We start from the raw sequence: 24,677 nt of genomic DNA on the forward strand, positions 1-24,677 counted from the left end.
AGGTGACATACCTGGGAGTACTTAGTGAACCTTCATATAAGAGAAGCGACATCTGATCCCTTTTAAAATAAAGTATGTGGCAACATCGCCAAAATCTTGAACAAAAAAATCCTCAGCACTGTTTTCTGGCTCAATGTTCAAGCTCTAAAGTGAACGCTCCTTCAATCCTACAAAACTACATTGAACTCGATGCCCAAAGGATCGCGATAAACGGTATGAATGACCTGAATTTCGTTAACAATCAGATAGTTTTCTAACTAGGAACACGATTCATCAAAGCATTGAAAAAAATTGCACCTAATCATAAATTCATATGACCAGCTTTAAAATTGTCTGTTTGAACTATAACAACAATCACAATACCTTCCTTGATTGAGTTTTCAATAAGAAAGGTAAAAGATCTGCGACAAATGCTCGGATCGATTGGAATCAATTTTGACAGTTCTTTTGTATCGATTGGAATTTTGTGTTTCAGACGTCGCTTCTCTTATATGTAGGTTCACTAGGAGTACTGTTTTTTTTTTTTTTTTTCTTTGCTTGTCCGCAATGGGACGGCTAAGACCAATATGGTCCAACTCGCCAATTTATGGTCTGATGCTTCTTCTGTCGTCGTTACTGGTGATTGTGAACCTGTTGTGCTTAGATTCTTATTCTGATGTCTTCTAGAAATTTTACTAGTTCCACCATTGACGTTTCGCAGTTTTCTTTGAAGATTTGGGTCAGAGGTTTGTAGTATTCTATTACGGGATATTTACTCCGAGCGTTGTTATGTTTTGAGCAGTCGTAAAGTATGTGTTTTAAATCTTCGGTGGTATCGCATAAGTCACATAATTCATTGTTTTCTAACTTCCACTGGAATAGTCTGCTTTTTGTCAGTGCGTTTCCAGATCTAATTCGTGAGAGGACTTTTTTCTCTTTGCTGTTAAGGATCAAATCTTTAAACCAAATTGTTTTTAAAGGGAGTTGTTCAATTTGAGCATAATGAGCTCCCTTGATTAGACTTGTGTTTCGAAATTGGATGATCCAAGATTCCCAGGCCTCTAGTTTGGCCAAAAGCAGTACATCTCCTGCTGTGAGCGAGGTGAAGTTAGACTGTATTTTTTTTGTTGCTTTGACTGCTTCCTGATCCGCTAACTCGTTGCCTACTATCCCACAATGGCTCGGGATCCATTGAATTCGAACTTTTCTCGTTCCTTCTTTGGATAACAGTTTGAAGATTTCCCATGCTACGAAGTTTTTGTGCAATTCCTTGGTATTATGTAGGATTGCACATGCGCTGGCAGAATCTGTCATGATGACTGTCTCAATATATCCTTTTTCGATAATCCACACAGAAAAAAATATGGACTATTACGTGTCATTGAAAACGGTTACCGTTGAAATAATTCAACCTGTAATTCAGAAATCACGTAATTTTCAATTGATTGGTTTAAAATTAAAGGTTAAATAATTTGATATTACAGCAAATGTCCTGTAACAAAAAGGAGCAGGACATGTACTGTAGTTTTACAGGTCGAAGCATTATTTTTAAGTGAGAGCATTATTTACAGGCTGGTTTCGTGCATATGAATGTAGTGTGTCTTCGCTGTTGCTGCCAAGTCACGTTAAGAAAAAAAAACACCGCAGGCCGTTAAAATTTCGGAAAACTTCGTTAAAAGACCATAAAAGTACTAAAAACTCAGCGCACCAAGGCTGAAAACATCGCTAGCGATGAAGGTAAGTTTCAAAATCGTCTACACGGAAAAATTGAGTTATTCACAAAATGTGTTTCGATTACACATTCAAAATAACTAATCGGTTGTTGTACAAAATTTGTATATTCCCAATTCAATTTTGGGTAGATTTGGGTCGCCGATATACAGATGAAAAGTAAAACTCGATTATTCAGCTCTGTATAAAAAGTTTGTTTTTGTTGGAATTCTTCAAAGATGTCAAAAGTGAAACGAAAAGCTTCTGGTGGCGGGTTGTAGTTCACCGCAAATAATTTTAATTTTCAATTCGTCGAAAGCAATTGAATCTGGTTTCATATTGCTTGTTAAACATTTTTTTGCTCAAAGATTTATTTTGAGCTTCTTCATCTGTGCATCGAAAATGTTGGGGCCATCCGCTCGGAACGTAAAAGAAAATTAGCTACGAAATCCGGGTAAGTAAAACTGGAAAAAATGAATCCTTCCGTTATCTGACAAAAAGGAAACTTTATAGAGGCATCATTTTAGAAGTTGGCCGAGATACCTGTTCGGAATCGGAAGAAGCTGCCAACAGTACTGGAGAATCGGAAAAATTAAAATAAAGAGAACGGATCTGCGCTATGGCTCAAGGTTTCGAAGGGCCATCACCGGTGGATTGCAGGCAAACTTACCACCAGCGTTTTGAATATCAAGACGTATTCTGTTATTTATCGGGAGGTAGAAGCAGATTTATAAAAAAAATAGGATCGGAAGATAGCTAATTGAGCGTCTGAGAGCTGGCCGTGGTAAGAAGCACAACCGACACCGTCGTGATGATCATCTACTCCGGTAGCTGAAAACGAAAAGATTTTGCGACGAAATTTATGCTTGTGAAACAATGAAGGAATAATACAGGCAGGTTTAGAAGATCTAGAATATTTGACATACTTTATTGTTGCTTTCAAAATTACATATTATTTTAAGGTAAAAACACATCTTATTCCCATCTGTGATATGATAGCCATCCAGGACACAATTCACTGGAGGCGGGTGGCGGCTAAAAGCTTGTATTAATACTGGTATGTAAGGTAATTACTTTAATCATCACCGTTAGTGTTAATTTTTTTTTTTGCATTATTATTATCTTAATCTTTATTGGCTTTTTATTAGGTTATACGGTCATTTTTTTAATAAGTGCTTCTAATTCGGTGTTCAAAATTCCATTCTATCGCCAGGTTAAATTAACTTCACTATACGGAAATATGACCCCGGAAAGAAAATTCGTAGAAATCAAAAAGACTTCTTACACCCGGCACAGACGGAAGCCGTTATTTCAGGATAACCAAGAAACGAGCTACAGTTTGCACGTCTATCAGGGTGCACTATGCCCTGGATTACGTTTCACATGAAGATTTTCTTCTGTACAGTCGTTTAATTCCTCGGTAGAAGAAACATTACCGCTGGTTGCTATACGAGATGCATGAGGGATAACAACCAAGGAAATTCTAATGACTGTTATCCCGTTCTACATTGGTTGCTGCGAGGCGCCGGATTCTTGCGTCTTGGTTAACTAATTGGTACGTATTTGGAATTCAATTCTGATGAACAACTTATTAGTATTTTTTATAACTTTTCAGCGGCATTAGTGCACCCTTATAAAAAAAACCTGGGTTAGCTGAGTTTTAGTTAATTGGACGGCAATGGAGAATTTTCTCGACTATGAACTCCGGACACGGACCTAGGTGGCGGTGTCTTAGGCGGGGAAACGGTCCTGAGTCGTTCTAAATAACAGCTCGCACATTAGCTTGCAGATGCCGCCGAATGGGGAGCACCTTCCGGAGGAAGCGCGAGGATGGCCATAAGTCCGATTGTTCCTTCCGGCTTCTTCCATGGAAGCAAATCCTATGATTGCGACAATCCTCAAGGAGACAGGTCGATAAGTTGGAACTTGGATGTCGGCTTTTGATCTGCTAGATGGATGCAATTTGAATTTAAGGCCTAGGAAATTAACTTATAAACGCGTTTAAATCATGTGAATTACTTACCTTTAATGTTGTTATTGTGCGGAATAAAAAAAAATATTTTCGAGAAGAGACTTTTTTTTCAAGAACTTTTTTTGACTTTTCTTTTGCAGAGAAATTTCCAAATGCATGGACACCCCCATGTCAAAATATACAGAATTGACTAACTGGCTGGAAGCTTTCGAATGTGTAAAAGCTTTTTGCTCACGCTTTGTGTAAAGCGCCCAAACATAAAACTAAGTGGAGACACTTTTCTCGAATATGTATGGATTTTTATACAGTACAGAGTAACTTTGTTTACCGTGTAGTTTAGCGATAATTTTAATATTTTCTACCCCCCCCCCCCCCCGTACAGCTCGCAGTAGATGCGAATAAAGATCTTCACCATCCAGCCAGACAAACACCGGAACAGTAGACTGGGGCAAAAATCCGGAAAAGGGTGGAAGTATCATTCGTGAAGAATAAACATTGGAAACAGGTCAAAAAATTCAACTGCATAATTCCAAAAATTATTTTGAAACGTGAAACATAAAAATTTAACATCAAAGTGTAGTCACAGCGTAATGTACAGTGAACAGTATACAAAAGTGGGATTATTCATTGTTTAAAAAAACATTTCTTCAATTGTAGCCAAACAAGGAAAGAACATTTTTAAGAGCACCTTCGAATTCCGAACGTTTCAATGGAAGATTCTAGTGTAGTCCAAATTTGATAAACTTGGTCTTCAAAACCATCCTGCTCACCAAACGGTAAGTGTATAAACTTTTGTAATTTGGATTTACATTTTGCATATATAGTTAGCTTAATAATGCCTAAACATTTTAATTGTGATTTAAACACGAATAAATTTGAGAAAAAAAATATGAATTTGCATCTTTCTTAAAACATTTAGAATCAGAAAGACTGGGTTTCATAGGCATCAATTTTGAAACAGGCTTGCCAAACAATTTCGCATATCTGGTATGCAATGCAGAGTTTTAGATAATTATTGTTATTTTTGAGCGAATCCAATTACTTATCGAATATCGAATAGACCAGACACGAATGACATGAAAGTGTTAAAGTGTAGAAAGGTCAAAGCCTTTACTTAATTGATTTCATATGTAACTGCAGTCTCAAAAAATTGGCTTCTAATCCAGTTACAAATTTCAAAACTTAAGATAGATCAATCTTGTTAAATACATACACTGTAGATCACACTTTCATTTTTTTTTAATTTAAGAACAATTCCACTTTGTGATACTTACTTTACGCCACATATGTTTAGAAAACTTTTCCTCAGATTTACGTATTACAAATTACTCACCTATCGCTTGATAACTCATTAAATAAACATCCTAATCGTCATAGCGAAATGCGTAAGCGTAATTTTTGTGATTTCTGCTTCAGTGCCGATGCGAATCGTTTTTTAAATCCCCTATTTTGTTTCAAAATCGCAATAAAATTCCTTTTTTCCTGACGACAACTATATCGACTCATGTTGTATGGTGCTGTTAACAAAAACCAACATTAGTACGTGAACCATTTATTCTTGATATTATCAAAATAAATCGTTTACCTTTCAGAAAGTCCTTGTCCAAAGTTTTTTTTTGCAAGTAACATGTTTCAAAAATTATTACTGATTGGCCTAACGAAACAAAAATTGAAAATGATTTATTTACCGGGACCCATCGGAAATAAGACGAAAGGAAAACACAAAATAAACAAATAAAAAAGCCTCATGTCAAACGGCGCAGCCCCTTCGAAAAGCCTTTTAAACTTGCTGAAAACAAAAAGGGCATATAGTTATTCATTTTGAATTAGGCTTTTTTATATTTTGACTTTAATTTTTGGGTATTTAAATTGCATAAATACATAAAGTCAAATTTTGTAATGTACCAAAATGAACCAAAATTTCAAGTTTAAAAAAACTAAGGGATTTGTCTCCCTGCCCACCTCAAATGTTGTTCCAGAATTTAAGGGCTCAAACTAATACACGTACAAGCATCAGATTACTTCACCTACCTTTCACTCATTTTTCGCTTCTGCCAGATTTGCTTATCAATTTCAGTTACCGTGACCGGCCCTAAGTCTGCGCAGTTCCGAATTCTATGTATTTAGTTATTTTAGCACACAGATTCTTAACAGATTGTTTTAACTATATGTGTTACGTTTTTTAGTTGACTTCAAAATTGGTATTATTGTTATCTATCTTTTAAAATCTGCAGATGACGGTATCAGCTACCCATAACTAGGGTTGTTTACGGTAATTAAAATCTTTGTTTTGCGTAATACATATAGACACTATAATTTAGAAATTAAAGTGTCTATAGTAATACATCACGAGTATCTACTTTGTTGAATAAATTAACATAAGAATCATAGAAAAGCAATTTATGTGTCAATAGAAATTGTTCCGTGTTTATAGAGTTTATAGAAACCTGTAATGTTTTAAACTTCATAGATACTAAACAGTTTTTTCTTTTGGGTAATTGATCAATGATTTCCTTAACCTGAACAAATAGTTAATTGTAACTAACAGGCTGCGTTAAGGTTAATAAATTACAAAAATTACAAATCAATTTTCGTTGAACGGTAGTAACTTAAATATTAGCCGATAGGATCTAGAAAAATACTTCGAACTTATTTCATGAATTATATTTATTGTACATAGCTTTCCAAATCAGTTTGCGATCTTTTATATTATCAACTATATTTTCGTAATTCACAGGTCTGGATGAGGATCGTTCCATGGCTTATGTATTTTTCGAGCGAACATGAATCACCTAGAGGCCGACGTTACTTCAAAGGACTGCTCATCACAGACTTATTTATGTATTCGAACGAAGCCACCAAGTTCGTTGAAAATCATAAAATCTGTGTCAGAAGTGATAAAACTTATAAAGTGATGTGTCACATTTGTAAAGCAGTTGTGCGTTAGAATGTAGATGAATGTGTATATATATTCCGAAATTTTTAATAATATGAATAACTGAGATATTTGAAATGTGTTTAATTTAACGAAAAACATTCATTCCTCAACTTTAATCGACGACATGTTTGAACTGTTCCTTCGAATGCCGTGAACAAGGCTAAATCTCATGAATTTCCAAATTTATACTTCACTTTGAATAGTATCAACACAATCCTTATTTTCTATAGATTTCACTTTGGCGAAAAAACAACATCATCGAAACAATTCAATTACGTGCAGATTGTTTTACTGGTCGCTTGAAATTACAGGTCGCTTGCAATTACAAATCGCTTGAAATTACAGGTCACTTGATATTACAGGCCTGTAATTTTAAACTATCCTGTGAATTGCCATGTCCTCGATCTGTAAAATTACGGTAAATGTCCTGCTCCTTTTTGTTACAGGACATTTACTGTAATTTTACAGAAAATAATTTTTGCTGTGTATGGCAGTTTTGGCTTTCGACGACTCGCTAAAAGGGGCGGAGCTCAAGCTCAACGAATTTCTTAAAAACATTGTCGATAAAATGAAAGAACTAAATTTAGAAGTCAATCCTGAGAAATGTGCCGCTGTTCCATTCTCCTACAAAAAAATTCATAATTTAAGAATCAAGATAAACGGGAACCAAATCGCGATAAACAATACCCACAAATATCTCGGATACACGCTCGATAGGGGGCTATGCCACAGAAAACACATCGAAAGTGTTAGGAAAAAAGCCATTTCCAAGCTTCCGCTTATGAAACTATTAGCAGGACGTTTTTCTAAATCAAATCCAGAAACATTAGTTAAAATCGGGAACGCTCTGATAAGGAGTAAATTAGAATATGGAGGTCAAATCTATGGAGGAGCTGCAGATACTAATTTGCAAAAAATACAAACGGCTCAAAATGCCTTTCTAAGAATCGCAATGGGGTATTTGAAATCGACTCCAATTCATGTAATCTTATCTGAAACAGGACAAATTCCTATGAGAATTAGAATAGAGCTATTAACAAAGAGGGAATTAATAAGAAGCGTCTACAACAGAAATCAACTGATTGAATTTGTAGAAAAAACAGTTTTAGACGGTAAACCTAACGGAACTTTTTTCACTGACATAGTAGACCAAAATTTGGACTTGGTCAGCCAAATCCACCCAAAAGACCCTAACATAGCAATCGAAAGCAGACTTCAAAGATCCCCGCTTGTTGACATCAACTGGTCCGTTAGAACTTCAGTTGGGAAAAATAAATCCAAAAAAGATAAAGTATCAGCTTCGCAATGGCAGACCTATTTCCTAGAGATGAAGAACACAATTTATCGAAATTGTGAATTTATCTATACGGATGCAAGCAAAACTGAATGCGGCACTGCTATAGCACTCTACGATCAAAAGTGCAAGCAGCTAAAAGCAGAAAAAATTAATAATAATTTCTCTATCACTAACGCGGAATTAATGGCCATACTGATGGCTTTTAACTGCACAGCAAAAATTATTTTCTGTAAAATTACAGTAAATGTCCTGTAACAAAAAGGAGCAGGACATTTACCGTAATTTTACAGATCGAGGACATGGCAATTCACAGGATAGTTTAAAATTACAGGCCTGTAATATCAAGTGACCTGTAATTTCAAGCGATTTGTAATTGCAAGCGACCTGTAATTTCAAGCGACCAGTAAAACAATCTGCACGTAATTGAATTGTTTCGATGATGTTGTTTTTTCGCCAAAGTGAAATCTATAGAAAATAAGGATTGTGTTGATACTATTCAAAGTGAAGTATAAATTTGGAAATTCATGAGATTTAGCCTTGTTCACGGCATTCGAAGGAACAGTTCAAACATGTCGTCGATTAAAGTTGAGGAATGAATGTTTTTCGTTAAATTAAACACATTTCAAATATCTCAGTTATTCATATTATTAAAAATTTCGGAATATATATACACATTCATCTACATTCTAACGCACAACTGCTTTACAAATGTGACACATCACTTTATAAGTTTTATCACTTCTGACACAGATTTTATGATTTTCAACGAACTTGGTGGCTTCGTTCGAATACATAAATAAGTCTGTGATGAGCAGTCCTTTGAAGTAACGTCGGCCTCTAGGTGATTCATGTTCGCTCGAAAAATACATAAGCCATGGAACGATCCTCATCCAGACCTGTGAATTACGAAAATATAGTTGATAATATAAAAGATCGCAAACTGATTTGGAAAGCTATGTACAATAAATATAATTCATGAAATAAGTTCGAAGTATTTTTCTAGATCCTATCGGCTAATATTTAAGTTACTACCGTTCAACGAAAATTGATTTGTAATTTTTGTAATTTATTAACCTTAACGCAGCCTGTTAGTTACAATTAACTATTTGTTCAGGTTAAGGAAATCATTGATCAATTACCCAAAAGAAAAAACTGTTTAGTATCTATGAAGTTTAAAACATTACAGGTTTCTATAAACTCTATAAACACGGAACAATTTCTATTGACACATAAATTGCTTTTCTATGATTCTTATGTTAATTTATTCAACAAAGTAGATACTCGTGATGTATTACTATAGACCAGGGAGGTGGCAATCTAGTTCTTCTTTCGAACAAGAATCTTTTTCTTTTTTCTATCCATCGGGAGAGACGTTTATGGTGTTTTCCTCTCAAAGCAGTACGAAGTCTCAAAAGTCAAAATTTCAACCAATGAGGAATCAGAATAATTGATGTGTTAGTGTGCTATCAACCATACTTCTCTAGCATTTGACATTTAGTTCGGGTCTTTGACAGCAAAATGTCAGGTTTGTTATGGGCCCACAAAATCGTGGGCCCGTAATTTTGATGGTTGTCAAATTCAATGACAAAGGATAGGGATGCCATCTCCCTGCTATAGACACTTTAATTTCTAAATTATAGTGTCTATATGTATTACGCAAAACAAAGATTTTAATTACCGTAAACAACCCTAGTTATGGGTAGCTGATACCGTCATCTGCAGATTTTAAAAGATAGATAACAATAATACCAATTTTGAAGTCAACTAAAAAACGTAACACATATAGTTAAAACAATCTGTTAAGAATCTGTGTGCTAAAATAACTAAATACATAGAATTCGGAACTGCGCAGACTTAGGGCCGGTCACGGTAACTGAAATTGATAAGCAAATCTGGCAGAAGCGAAAAATGAGTGAAAGGTAGGTGAAGTAATCTGATGCTTGTACGTGTATTAGTTTGAGCCCTTAAATTCTGGAACAACATTTGAGGTGGGCAGGGAGACAAATCCCTCAGTTTTTTTAAACTTGAAATTTTGGTTCATTTTGGTACATTACAAAATTTGACTTTATGTATTTATGCAATTTAAATACCCAAAAATTAAAGTCAAAATATAAAAAAGCCTAATTCAAAATGAATAACTATATGCCCTTTTTGTTTTCAGCAAGTTTAAAAGGCTTTTCGAAGGGGCTGCGCCGTTTGACATGAGGCTTTTTTATTTGTTTATTTTGTGTTTTCCTTTCGTCTTATTTCCGATGGGTCCCGGTAAATAAATCATTTTCAATTTTTGTTTCGTTAGGCCAATCAGTAATAATTTTTGAAACATGTTACTTGCAAAAAAAAACTTTGGACAAGGACTTTCTGAAAGGTAAACGATTTATTTTGATAATATCAAGAATAAATGGTTCACGTACTAATGTTGGTTTTTGTTAACAGCACCATACAACATGAGTCGATATAGTTGTCGTCAGGAAAAAAGGAATTTTATTGCGATTTTGAAACAAAATAGGGGATTTAAAAAACGATTCGCATCGGCACTGAAGCAGAAATCACAAAAATTACGCTTACGCATTTCGCTATGACGATTAGGATGTTTATTTAATGAGTTATCAAGCGATAGGTGAGTAATTTGTAATACGTAAATCTGAGGAAAAGTTTTCTAAACATGTGTGGCGTAAAGTAAGTATCACAAAGTGGAATTGTTCTTAAATTAAAAAAAAATGAAAGTGTGATCTACAGTGTATGTATTTAACAAGATTGATCTATCTTAAGTTTTGAAATTTGTGACTGGATTAGAAGCCAATTTTTTGAGACTGCAGTTACATATGAAATCAATTAAGTAAAGGCTTTGACCTTTCTACACTTTAACACTTTCATGTCATTCGTGTCTGGTCTATTCGATATTCGATAAGTAATTGGATTCGCTCAAAAATAACAATAATTATCTAAAACTCTGCATTGCATACCAGATATGCGAAATTGTTTGGCAAGCCTGTTTCAAAATTGATGCCTATGAAACCCAGTCTTTCTGATTCTAAATGTTTTAAGAAAGATGCAAATTCATATTTTTTTTCTCAAATTTATTCTTGTTTAAATCACAATTAAAATGTTTAGGCATTATTAAGATAACTATATATGCAAAATGTAAATCCAAATTACAAAAGTTTATACACTTACCGTTTGGTGAGCAGGATGGTTTTGAAGACCAAGTTTATCAAATTTGGACTACACTAGAATCTTCCATTGAAACGTTCGGAATTCGAAGGTGCTCTTAAAAATGTTCTTTCCTTGTTTGGCTACAATTGAAGAAATGTTTTTTTAAACAATGAATAATCCCACTTTTGTATACTGTTCACTGTACATTACGCTGTGACTACACTTTGATGTTAAATTTTTATGTTTCACGTTTCAAAATAATTTTTGGAATTATGCAGTTGAATTTTTTGACCTGTTTCCAATGTTTATTCTTCACGAATGATACTTCCACCCTTTTCCGGATTTTTGCCCCAGTCTACTGTTCCGGTGTTTGTCTGGCTGGATGGTGAAGATCTTTATTCGCATCTACTGCGAGCTGTACGGGGGGGGGGGGGGAAGAAAATATTAAAATTATCGCTAAACTAGACGATTTTGAAACTTACCTTCATCGCTAGCGATGTTTTCAGCCTTGGTGCGCTGAGTTTTTAGTACTTTTATGGTCTTTTAACGAAGTTTTCCGAAATTTTAACGGCCTGCGGTGTTTTTTTTTTCTTAACGTGACTTGGCAGCAACAGCGAAGACACACTACATTCATATGCACGAAACCAGCCTGTAAATAATGCTCTCACTTAAAAATAATGCTTCGACCTGTAAAACTACAGTACATGTCCTGCTCCTTTTTGTTACAGGACATTTGCTGTAATATCAAATTATTTAACCTTTAATTTTAAACCAATCAATTGAAAATTACGTGATTTCTGAATTACAGGTTGAATTATTTCAACGGTAACCGTTTTCAATGACACGTAATAGTCCATATTTTTTTCTGTGTATCGTCAGCAAATTGAAGAAAGGTACAATCTTTTTTTTGTAATTGATGCAATTCCGCGGTATATAGGTTGTAAAGTACAGGTGACAACGGGCAGCCTTGCGGTAGACCTTCGGAAACAGTCTTCCTAATTATTCCCTTGTCTGTATTTAATATTAATTTTCTGTGACTAAGATAATTATGAAGCCAGGATATTATTTTTTGTGGAATTTTCTGTGTAGCTAACGTGTCTAATAGTTTTTCCGTTTTGACCTTATCAAAAGCTCGTGATACATCTAAGAATGCCACAATGCATTCCTGTTTATTAGCTTTAGCCTCTTTTATGGAATTGATCAGGAAGTTCACACAAGTTTGCGCAGAACAGAATTTGCGAAACCCGAACGAGTATTTGGGAATTAAATTCATAATTTCGGCAACATCTGCTATTCGATTTTTGACGACTGAGTTAACCCTCCAAAGCCGTTCGGGTCAATATGACCCGAAGCGCACATTTCAAACATCTTTATCTTCATTCCAATATACTGATGAACTGGTAATTTTGACAGACCAAGTATGTTCTATGAAAATAATGATCAAATCAACGCCAAAAAATTAAAATTTGAGTTTTGAAAATCGGTTCATTGGGAAATGAAATACAGCTATGCAAAGCCAACATTGGATGTCGTTTTTTTAAGTAAGATTTTTTTCTACCGGAAGATTAGTCATAGCGGTCAACACTTTCATTGGACCCCAACATATCTATACATTGTCAGATAGATGGATTCTTGACAATTTCAAACATTAATAAAACAGTTAAATACAGAAAAGCTGTCAGAAGTTATGAGTATTTTAAAAATAAAATTGATTTTTCGGACTTTTTACTTTCTGGACCAGTTTCTGATTATCTGGTAATACTTATCAACTTTATTTTAAAATGTTGAGTAATTAGAATAAATTACCTAGACAATGAATATAATATCATCAAAATCGGTTAACATTTGCAGCCAGGAGAACGAAATCAAACTACAGTTCAAATTTCCCCGAAACGGATTTTTAGCGAACGGCTTTGGAAGGTTAATCAATTTTAGATGAACATTCATTAAGCTTATTGGTCTTTTTGCTGAGGGCCCTATCTGTAGTCTTTGCTTTGGAATCGGTTTTATTTCTGTCACTCGCCATCTCTCTGGAATTTGCTCGGTTTCGAAGACTCTATTGAGCATTTCACAAATTTTAAGCTGCATATCTAGATTTAGCTGTTTCAAAATTGCGTATGAGACTCTATCCTCCCCTGGAGCAGAAAATTTTTTCTTCTTTTTAAGTATCTCTAATATTTCAGTTGCTCTAAGAGGCATTTCATACCCCGTGAGTAAAGTTGTTGTGTTATTTCGGGGGCAGTTTACAACGTTCTCGTCCTCCGTAAAATAGTGATCCATGAACTCTAAACCTTCATCATGTGTAATCAGCTTCAGCGATTTGGTTTCCCCAGTTAGTGCCGTGTCAATACCTTTGACTATGTTCCATACATGTCTAGAGGAAACGTTTTCGTCAATATTAGCCGAAAGTTCCTCTATATAGTTGCGTTTCGACTTCCTAAATTCCCTTTTAAAAAGAACTCGCTTTTTTTTAAGGTCCAAAAAATCTTCCATTTTTTTGCTTCTATTGTACCTTCTAAGAGCTTCTCTTTTGTGTTGATATAGTTCATAAATTTCTTGGGTCCACCATTTTTTTAAATAATTGCTTTTTTTGTTTTTAATTACATACGAACTTTGAGCTACAGCTTCTTCAAAAATTTCCTGCATTTCTTTCGGGTCGTACATGAATTGCGGTCTGATTTTATTCAGGTATTCGACTACCTTGTCCTTTTTCTTTTTTTTGTTTTTTTTTTTTTTTTTTTTTTGGTTACCCAGGTGGTAAATTCGAAGAAGGAATTTTACGAATTGTTCCCAATGCGTAAAATTCCTTCTTCGAATTTACCACCTGGGTAACCAAAAAAAAAAAAAAAAACCTTGTCCTGATTAACCTTGGTTGTCTTGGTCTTGGCTACTACGAAGTCCATGAGCTTTACATAAAAAACGATCACACACACACATTGGATCTCAGTGAAACTTGACGTTTCTTTGAAGAGATCTTCTTCTCTTAACTCTAAGCGTACATTTTTCGAAGTTATGATGGCTAGCATCTTACAAATGCTAAAACCACCAGACCACAGAAAGTGTACTATATATGCCATGACCGGGATTCGATCTCATGAACTTTAGCGTAGATGACTTGAACTCTAACCACTACGCCAAAGCCGCTGGCCGCTGGTGTGGATGAACTCGGTTTGCCGTGGTATAGGTGATCGAAAAAACGTAAACATTGTGTGTATTACAGTGATGACGTCATAACATCATCGGGGCTGCAGTGCGTAATACAGTTTGCTAGAAAATTTGTCAAATTTACATGATTAAAGTACGATTCCAACGGTTCTTAGAAGAAAGCAAATGTTCCACTGTTTCAAAAGCAAATGTTCACACATGTTTCAAATATACCACTGTCGTCGTGCTCAGGGTTTACATTCGACGTCGCTTCTTTCCCAGACACATTGGCGCATGTTTCCAGCGGTTCACCATCCATGGCCACCTCACAAAGGAGGTCGAGTCTACAGAGGGCTGCTGATTCAGAAAGTGACGGCTTCGCGAGACTTAGAATAACTTCTTCCGGCCAATCAAAGTTGGTTTTCAACGGATCGCTTATTGCCTCACAAAGTAGGTCTAGTCCCCGGAAATGATCATCAGTTTGGTCTGGTAGCTCTTGGTCCTTGACGTTAGTGCTGTTCTGTAGAGACTCGATTGAACTGTTGTTTCTCTGTAAAAGTTCTTCGACCAGTTGCTTCCGGTTCCTCACATTAGCTCTGATGGATCGAGCAGACTCAGTTGGAGGGCAACGAATGGATGGCACAGCTGAGAGAAAAAACGAAACATAAAGAATATTGCGATAATGGCCAAAGTTAAAAATACTTACCAGATTTTAGAAGAACCCTCCTTGCGTTTTCCATGTAAACATTGGCAAACTCCGTCAATTCGAAATGCTGAAATGCACACGTATATGCCGGATCCATCCTTACGGCCACAGAACGCGAGCCATTTTTTGCGTACCGCGGGTTACTTCGTTAGCTGATGAAAACTCACTGCACTATTTTGCTTCCTCGCGTCGACCTGCGAAATTTTGCAGGATTTTATGCAGCACTTGGTCATTTTTTCAATCAACAAAAGTTATCCAAATAAAAAAACTCTTCCGTTTTTGCAACCTGTCGTGTTTTGATAAACTCGTTGAACGAGTATGGACGACACATCGTTTAAAAATAATACCACCGGAAGAAGAATTGAAATTCAAATAAAAGGCAGTTGGAATTACGCTGTCTAGCAAGCAACATCTCGACTTACATTTATTTTAATCCGAATCTTAAGAGTAATTGTTAAAACACTAAAGTGGCGACGAGGCTGTTAAGAACCCGTGCCTCAGGGATAGTTTTTGATTTTAGAGCATAACAGTTAGAAGTCATAAATCGTTATCGTGGACTTCTGTGCCGGTTGTAGGTGAAATAAAACTTGAGCAATAGTGAAGTGCTGAACAAACATTGTAGGATTGGCTCAAAGAAATCAGTTGCGATATTGAAGTGGAAAACTGTGAACGGGTGATATTCCGGATAGTTTGGCAAGATCAGCAAAAAAATAGTTGTTAAAAGCTGATAACAGAAGGCTTCGCAGACATTAATTGTTTCAATTATCTGCCGACGTAGCCATTCTTTTTTTTTCCGCGGTTAGGACAATAACCAGCATCTCTTCTGATCAAGAAGCTGTAAATCGAGAAGGTATCTCGTGAGCATATAAAAAAGAGGTGAGTGTATTGCTATTTTACTGTGTTCACTCTTAAGATTTGCTATAAAACGCTGTTGAGTGTGTGCAACAAAGAGGTGCAACATATAGCCGCAACAAAATAGAAACGCGTGACACAAAAATTCGTATTGGTTTCACCCGTTCCACCCATCATCATCATCATCAGTAGAATCACTGATTGTTTACATTTGGTTGCTATTGCAGTGTACGAAACGAAGTGACGAATTTTTCCGAGAAAATGTCCACTTTCATCGGATCGGTGGAGCCGTACGTTCCAGGAACATCGTTCAGCGATTATGCGGAAAGGTTGCAGTATGTATTCAACTATAATAATGTACCGGCTGGAAACCGAAAATCGCTTTTTATAACCGTGGGAGGTGCATCAGTGTTTGGCGAAATTAAGAAGTTGTATCCAGGAGTGGATCTTGATTCTCTGGAGTATGATGACATCATCAATCGACTGAAGAATCGGTTCGACAAAACAAGAGGGTTGATGCAAAAACGAGATGCTTTTTACGGTCGTAACCAAGCAAAAGATGAACCTGTGGAGGACTTCATCTTAGATGTAAAATTGCTGGCTGAGAGTTGTGCTTTTGGGGCGATTAAAAGCAGTTTGATTCGTGATCGCGTAGTTTTCGGTGCAGTTGACAAAAAAGCTTTTGAAAAGCTTTATGAGATGGAGGATCCGAGTCTGGAAGAGGTGGAACGAATTTTAATAGCCAGGGAACATGCTGTAAAAAATGCCTTGCGAGTTGAGCAACAATCCGAAATGCGCGTGAATTTAATTGATCGTCTTGGTCCTCGACAGAATTCTGGACGTTACACAGAGCCTTTCAATGGTAGGAGGGAAAGATACCCTGCTCCTGCTCGTGGTCGCTATGATCAGAATCAATCCGCATACAGGAATCGCAGTCGCAGCCGTTCTCGTGGTGATAGGAACAATCGTTTGGGGGTGTTATGCAGCTATTGTAATATGCGAGGACACACCAGACGTAATTGCTACGAACGTCAGCGTTCTCGTCAATCAATTCGATTTTTGAATGATTCACCTGATAAAATTGCTTCGACTTCTAATTTTAAACGAGTTGAAAAAGATTCTGATCATTCGGATGAAGATTTCATGTGCATGAGTATCACGGAAGGCATTAAGGTAAATAAACCTGTGTTTGTTTTAGCTAAAATAAATGGGATTGGTTTCCGAATGGAAATAGATACAGGGTCTGCAGTTACAGCTATAAGCAAGACGATTTTTATGCAAAATTTTGCTCATTTGAAACTAAATCCATGCCACCGAAAACTTTCGGTTGTTGATGGTAATAAATTGACGATTCTAGGTAGCATTCCTGTGAAGGTTTCTTTGAATGGTTTGATTAAAAATGTCGTGTTGATTGTATTAAACGTTTCTAAAATGATAGTTCCGCTAATTGGTCGAGATTGGCTGGACATATTTTACGATGATTGGAGGACACAATTTTCGTGTACTGAAATTGTTAATAACCTGGAAGAAAGAGTTTCAAATGATATGATAGTTACCGAATTGAAACAAAAGTTTGAAAGTGTGTTTAACAGTGATTTTTCCATTCCCATAAAAGGATTCAAGGGAGACCTCATTCTTAAAGATAACACACCCATTTTCAAAAAAGCTTATACTGTACCTCTGCGGTTGAGGGAAAAAGTCATCGAACATTTAGATTCACTAGAGGAAAATGGAATTATTACGCCCATTAAAGCTAGTGAATGGGCGTCGCCAGTCATGGCTGTAGTTAAGAAGGACAACGATATTCGTCTCGTTATTGACTGCAAAGTATCAGTGAATAAAGTTATTGTACCAAATACCTATCCAATTCCGCTAGCGCAAGACATATTTGCCACCTTATCAAATTCTAAAGTGTTTTGCTCACTGGATCTCGCTGGAGCATACACTCAGCTAGAACTGACCAATCGTTCAAAGAAGATTATGACTATAAATACCATTAAAGGTCTTTACACCTACAATCGTCTTCCACAAGGAAGCTCTTCTTCAACGGCGATTTTCCAGTCTGTTATGGAAAGAGTGCTTCATGGTCTTGAAGGTGTATCTGTTTATTTGGACGATGTCTTGATTTCAGGTAGAAATAGAGACGAATGTAAAACCAGGTTGTTTTTGGTGCTGGATAGGCTTAAGGAAGCAAATATTAAGGTAAAACTTAATAAATGTAAATTTTTTGTGGACCAGCTTAAATTTCTTGGACACATTATAAGTTCAGAAGGTTTGAAACCATGCCCAGAAAAAATCGAAACTATTGCTGTGGCAAAACCTCCTAAAAATACTAGCGAATTGAAAGCCTTTCTAGGGTTGATCAATTTTTATGCAAAATTTATTCCTAATCTTTCCTCGAAATTAAATTGTTTTTATAAACTACTCAAAAAGGATGTAAAGTATGTGTGGGATGAAACTTGCAAATCACAATTCGAAAAATGTAAAAAATATTTGCTGAAATCACAAGTTCTCGAATATTTTGATCCTAAGAAACCACTGGTTCTGGTGACTGATGCTTGCAGCTATGGACTCGGAGGAGTGCTAGCTCATGAGATAGATGGTCAAGAAAAACCAGTATGTTTTACATCTTTTAGTTTGAATGATTCGCAAAAAAAATATCCTATCTTACACCTTGAAGCGCTAGCAGTAGTAAGCTGTATAAAAAAATTTCATCGATATTTATATGGACAGCATTTTGTCGTTTACACTGATCACAAACCGCTTATAGGAGTTTTTGGCAAAGAAGGGAAAAACCCAATCATCGTGACGCGGTTACAGAGGTATATAATGGAATTATCCATTTACAATTTTGAAATTCGCTATCGACCTTCTAATAAGATGGGAAATGCAGATTTCTGCTCCCGATTTCCACTTCCCATTGAAGTACCAAAGAATCTTGACAGAGACTTTATAAAAAGTTTGAATTTTTCTAACGATCTTCCAGTTGATTTCAATCTAATGGCTTCAGAAACAAAAAAAGACGTCTTTTTAGCCCAAATTATTAAATATCTTCAGGATGGATGGCCGGATCGAGTTGAACATGGTTTCAAAGATGTTAAGGCCCAGGCTCATGATTTTGAGTTATTATCTGGTTGTCTTTTGTTTCAAAATAGAGTAGTTGTGCCAAAATCATTACAATTAAAAACATTGCAGTTGCTACATGTAAATCACTCGGGAATTGTAAAAATAAAACAATTGGCCCGAAGAACTGTTTTCTGGTTCGGTATCAATTCTGATGTGGAAAAGCACGTAAAGAACTGTGATGTTTGTAATCGCACCTTGATTGTTCCAAAAAATCAATCGATAACATCGTGGACTCCTACCACGCGTCCTTTTAGCCGCGTCCACGCGGATTTCTTTCATTTCAAAGAGAAGGTGTTTTTACTTATTGTAGACAGCTATTCTAAATGGGTAGAACTGGAGCATATGAAATATGGAACAGACGCGAAGAAAGTAATAAAAAAATTCCTAAATGTTTTTGCTCGATTTGGTTTACCAGATGTATTAGTGACGGACGGTGGTCCTCCATTCAATTCGAGCGAGTTTTCTTCATTTATGTCTAAACAGGGAATATTGGTATTAAAAAGTCCTCCATACCACCCTCAAAGTAATGGACAGGCAGAAAGGACAGTTCGTACAGTTAAAGAAGTTTTTAAAAAATTTCTATTAGATTCGCATACAAAGAGTCTGGAATAGGATGATCAAATTAATTATTTTCTAATAAACTACAGAAACAGTTGTTTAACGAAGAGTGGCATTTTCCCTTCTGAACATGTTTTTCGATATAAGCCAAAGGTGCTTTTGGACTTGATAAACCCTAAAAATGATTACAAATATTATTTGGATTCTCCGCGAAAGGTAAAAGGTTTTGAAAGACTTCCGGTTGTTGAACGAATTGATAAGGCGTTCGATTGTTTGAAACCTGGTGATTCTTTGTGGTATCGAAACCATAGAAAAGATACTGAAAGGTGGTTGGATGCCGTTTTTGTAAGGCGCTGCTCACTTAATGTGTTTCAGATTTCAATTAATGGTCATGTTTTATCGGCACACAGAGATCAATTGAGAATACGATCCAACAATAAACACATGAATTCTTTGACCAAAGTTGTTAATTTGAAAAGACGCTATGAAGACGATGACGAGCCAGACTTTTTGGGATTTCCTGAAGAAACCAAGCCCGACACTCGAAACTCGAGGTTAAATCAATCGCAAAATAATAATTTCGTTGCAGGCATTAGAAGGTCCGAGCGCATAAAAAGGAGACGTCAACAAACTGAAACAACGGATATACCAACGGATCAACCAGGCTACCGATAACAAATATATATAATTTAAAACAAAATAAACTTTGAACTCGAAGGGTGGAGAACTGTCGTGTTTTGATAAACTCGTTGAACGAGTATGGACGACACATCGTTTAAAAATAATACCACCGGAAGAAGAATTGAAATTCAAATAAAAGGCAGTTGGAATTACGCTGTCTAGCAAGCAACATCTCGACTTACATTTATTTTAATCCGAATCTTAAGAGTAATTGTTAAAACACTAAACAACCCAAACAACTCTTGTGACGTCATTCATGCGAATCAGACCGCATTGTACGTACACCAGTCTGAAGATACTGATGTATTTGTGACAGCATCAAAATATCTCCGCACCTTATGTAAAGCTCATGGCTACGAAGTCACTTGAAATTTCTACCTGAATTGGAAGATGACTGCTCCTGAAGTCTTCTTCTTCTACATCCCATTTTATTTTTCTGGCTAGACCTGGGGTTCCTAAAGTGATGTCGATTGCAGAGTCGCGATTTCCTGGTAGACTAAACGTTGTTGGGCTTCCATCATTAAGTAGGATGAATCTGGAGTTCTCAATGATGTCTCCTAGTACTCTACCCCTATAGCAAGTTGGTATTTCTTCTCCCCATGATTCATGGTGAGCATTAAAGTCTGCTCCCATTAATATTTCCCCCGATTGTTTTTCTAGCCAATCGAAGAGAATTTTAATTTCGTTTGTGGCCAAAGTTTTTTGTTGGCTGATAGTGAATGGGCTATCCGCCCTATCTGGTGGTATATAAGCAGATACTATCAGTATAGGATCAAAACCTCTTACCAATTTAGCCGCTATCACTTCCAGGAATTTGAGATCTGGAACCTTCACCGCCTCCACCACCAAATCTTTTGAAATAAGCAGTCCGACACCTCCGTACCCAGACTGTCTCCGCTTAGAAATCAATTGAAATCCTCTAATTTGGAATTCCTCATCTTCTCGCAACCAGATCTCCTGTAACAACGCAATTTCAAGCTCATTAGACTTCATATATCTTAGTAACACGTCTCTTTTATCACTCGGTCGGATTGATTGTATGTTCAGTTGTAATATTTTAAGTTTTTTATTGGCCATTTTCAATTAATCTTCTATCTTGTACCTGCCTTGGGTTGTTAAACTCTTGATCAATTATTTCATTCAGCCTTCCGTATATAAACATTGCTAATTCGTCAGATTCTATACCATTTTTGCAATTTTTCAATTTTTCAGTAGTCTGGTCCCTTAGAGCGATAAGCGGCGCAAGCCAGGCTTTCTCGCGTAAGCTTCTTATCAACTCCCTTCTTAACCCTGAAACTACAGCCTCAACAAAGTTGACGTTATAAGGCTCAATCTCAGTAGATGGTCTTCTTTCCCGTCTTGACAGATCGTTTGCTTCGTATTGGTTGTTTATTCTCCTTAACCTCGTCTTCTGTGAACCCCATCGCGGAATATCGTTTGAAAAACCCCGATCGCTTTCCTCCGCACCCGTTATGCTCGGAAAATCGTCCTCTGTTTGCAACATGTCGAATCTATTGCTTACTTTCGGAAAACTGCACTCCGCTTCCTTGAAGGGAACACCTTTCCTCCGCATCTCGTCCGTGATATGAATCCGCCTACGGCGCTCGGGACACTCTTTGTCACCTGCGTTGTGTCTTCCTCTGCAATTCAGGCAAAAGGGTACGTTGTTGCATTGGTCTTCTTTCCCTGGATGTACTTTAGCGCAAACTTGGCACCGTTGTTTAGATACGCAGTACTTTTTCAAATGCCCGAATCTCCAGCATTTAAAACATTGTTTGACCGGGTATACATACATCTCCGATTTGAAAGGGCAGCCATAGATTATCACTTTGTCTGGAACTTTTCCACCTTGAACAGTGATTTTCAAGTTTTCTGTGGGGATTAGTTTGTCGTTCCTTTTCCTCTTGATCCTTTCTACCTTGAGGACATCGAACTCGCATTCGATGTTCTCATCAATATCTTCTTCATCAAATTCTATTGGGATTCCTCGCACAAAAGCTACTACTTCAGAAGTAGATTTAGGCTGGAATATCTTTAAGTTGTGTTGTGATAGATTGATCTTCTGAATACCTTCCAAAGCTTCTGCTGTATCCAAAACTACTTTGAATCGGAAGCGTCCTAGTTCAGAAATCTCCTTATATGCTAGGTTTGCATCCTTAAGGATTTTGGCAACTATTAGTTGGTGCTTGATGATATTTCCGGTAAGTTTTTCTGGTTCTAAAAACAAAATCTTTTCTTCCATACAGATTTCAATCGGCGAAGACGGTTCAGTATCCGAACTCCTTTTTTCCGTGTCTAAAGAGAATAACGAGCTCGACAAACGTTTAACTGTTCCCTGCTGGGTCCTCTTGATTATTCCCTGCTGCTTTTTGGCGCTCAACGTGACCTTACAGCGCGCTGGGTGGCTCCCTAAAGTTAGCGACACTTTTCGCTGGCTCCTGCGTGGTTCCTGAATGGGATCCTTTGACCCCTGCATCATGACTCGATAACGCAATTCGAAATTGCGCTAAATTGCTTAATTTCTCCCCTTGTGAGAGATGTGTCCTTAAGCTGAATAAACTTCTTCACCGGCCTTGTTAACAATACCAATCTGTATGAGAACCGTATTTCGACAACGCAGAATTTGATTGCGTTTACATACAACGCGAGAATTTAATTGAATTAGTTAAGTATAGAATTGCGATACCACCTACTGATTTATTAAAAACGAAACGGCATTTCAGCCGAGAAACATATGAAAAAGCTCAACAAGATAAGCATTAATTTGTGACTTGGACGCTCATTAACAACGGTGCATAGCATGCACCAGGTAAAGTCTAACCTCAAAATTAGTTGGATTAGGTAAATAAGTTTTCTCCCACCTTAAATCCGGTTCTTGTCCGTTACCGATTTTATTCTTGGTTGCTCCCGGACCTCTGACCTCAAATGTCCTCTCAATTAATCTCCGTTTCTTATGCTGGGATAGACTGGCCAGGCTGGTCGCCGCCAACCTGTCACCACGTGGTGTAATCGTGTTCGACCTGGTAGAATCAAACCGTGGCGTATTTTACTCCTCTCCGATCTTAGATCATCCAAAATTGTATCTCCACTCCACACTTTCTTTCACAACCGCATTCCAAAGTACTTCTTAGTAACTTCCGGTGTAAATTAATTTTACCACTATCAGCTGCTGAAGACTGCACTCAAAATTCGTAATATTTTGATGGGGAGTACTGTTTGATGAGAAGATTTCATTCCGCTCGCATATCGAAAAGGTCCTTATGCTCAAACCTGGTCCGATGCCTGTTTCTACTCATAAGTCGACGGTCAAAGATCTCACTTACCAACAAACTGGCGATCTATGAACAAATTTTCACAACAGCGCTTCACTACACATTTGATATCCAGTGCCCAAACTCACAGGAACAAACTCCTAAGGGACGCAAAATAGGATCCAAAGAATGATCTTGAATTTTTTCCTGCTACACCAGGACTTTTATCTGCAAGAAAAAGCATAAGTTCAATTAGTAGACCAGCAAATATGCGACATCAAAACATAAATTCTTACAAACATGTGAATAATACATATAAAAATGATTCTACTTATTTAAAATTTGTATAAAGTGGATTAACGTGTAATTAGTTTGCAAGGTTTTCAATAGCAGTATTAGGATCTGTACAAAGTAGTTAAAAGTAACTTTTTGGGAATTGCAAATCGTAAAATTCCACAAGAATGGAAAAAACTGTTTCAAAAGATTTATAGTTAGTGCTTATATGTAAAACAATCTAAAAATTTCAATTCTACTAAAGCTGAAAAGAAAACAAATCTGTATCACTTAAAATTGGATATGACACCACACACACAAAACCCTAAATTAAGATTAAGCGTGTTCAACAGGCAATTGAAATCGGTTTCAATCGATTTCGATTGGTAAATTGTTGTTCACTCAGCCAATGTTTTGGTCGAAACTAATCCAATTGGCGTTCATTGAAGCCAATCGAAATCGATCGAAACCAATCAAAACCGATCATGCTCGGAAGCAGGATTCGTTTCTATCGATTTCTATCGCACTAACACATATGAAGTTTTTTAATGTCAAAAAACAGCTGATTTAGTTTGTTGTGAACAATCATTTGAAAAAATGAAAGTTGTGTCATTCAGTGCGGTGTTCTCTGTCGGGTGCTAAGTCAGTGGTGATGCTGTACCGCTGCACTGTGCCGATGGTGCAGTGCTAGTGGTATGTTGTATATGTCGAATCAAATGCAGCTGCTCGTTAACAACGGCAAATGCTATGAAAATCAAAGTGGTGCCAGGAAACTCCGTGTTGTGGTGATGCGGTGCAGATGGTATCGGTCGGTGCTGTGCTGTGCTGGTGTGCTGCGTTGGTGGAGCCAGTTGGTGCAATCATTGCAGTTGTGCAGGAATTGCGATGCAAATGCAAATTTGGATCGGTTGCTGACCATGCATCTGTCCATCGGCTACATTCAGGTTAATCCGGATTCTACGCCGCTTCAACCTTACACTTTAGGGAAAATATGCACTTATGGTTAATAACCAAAAAATAAAGCACAACATCAAGTT

The sequence above is a fragment of the Uranotaenia lowii genome, chromosome 3 (genome assembly GCF_029784155.1).
Source record: "Uranotaenia lowii strain MFRU-FL chromosome 3, ASM2978415v1, whole genome shotgun sequence".
Taxonomy (NCBI): Eukaryota; Metazoa; Arthropoda; class Insecta; order Diptera; family Culicidae; genus Uranotaenia; species Uranotaenia lowii.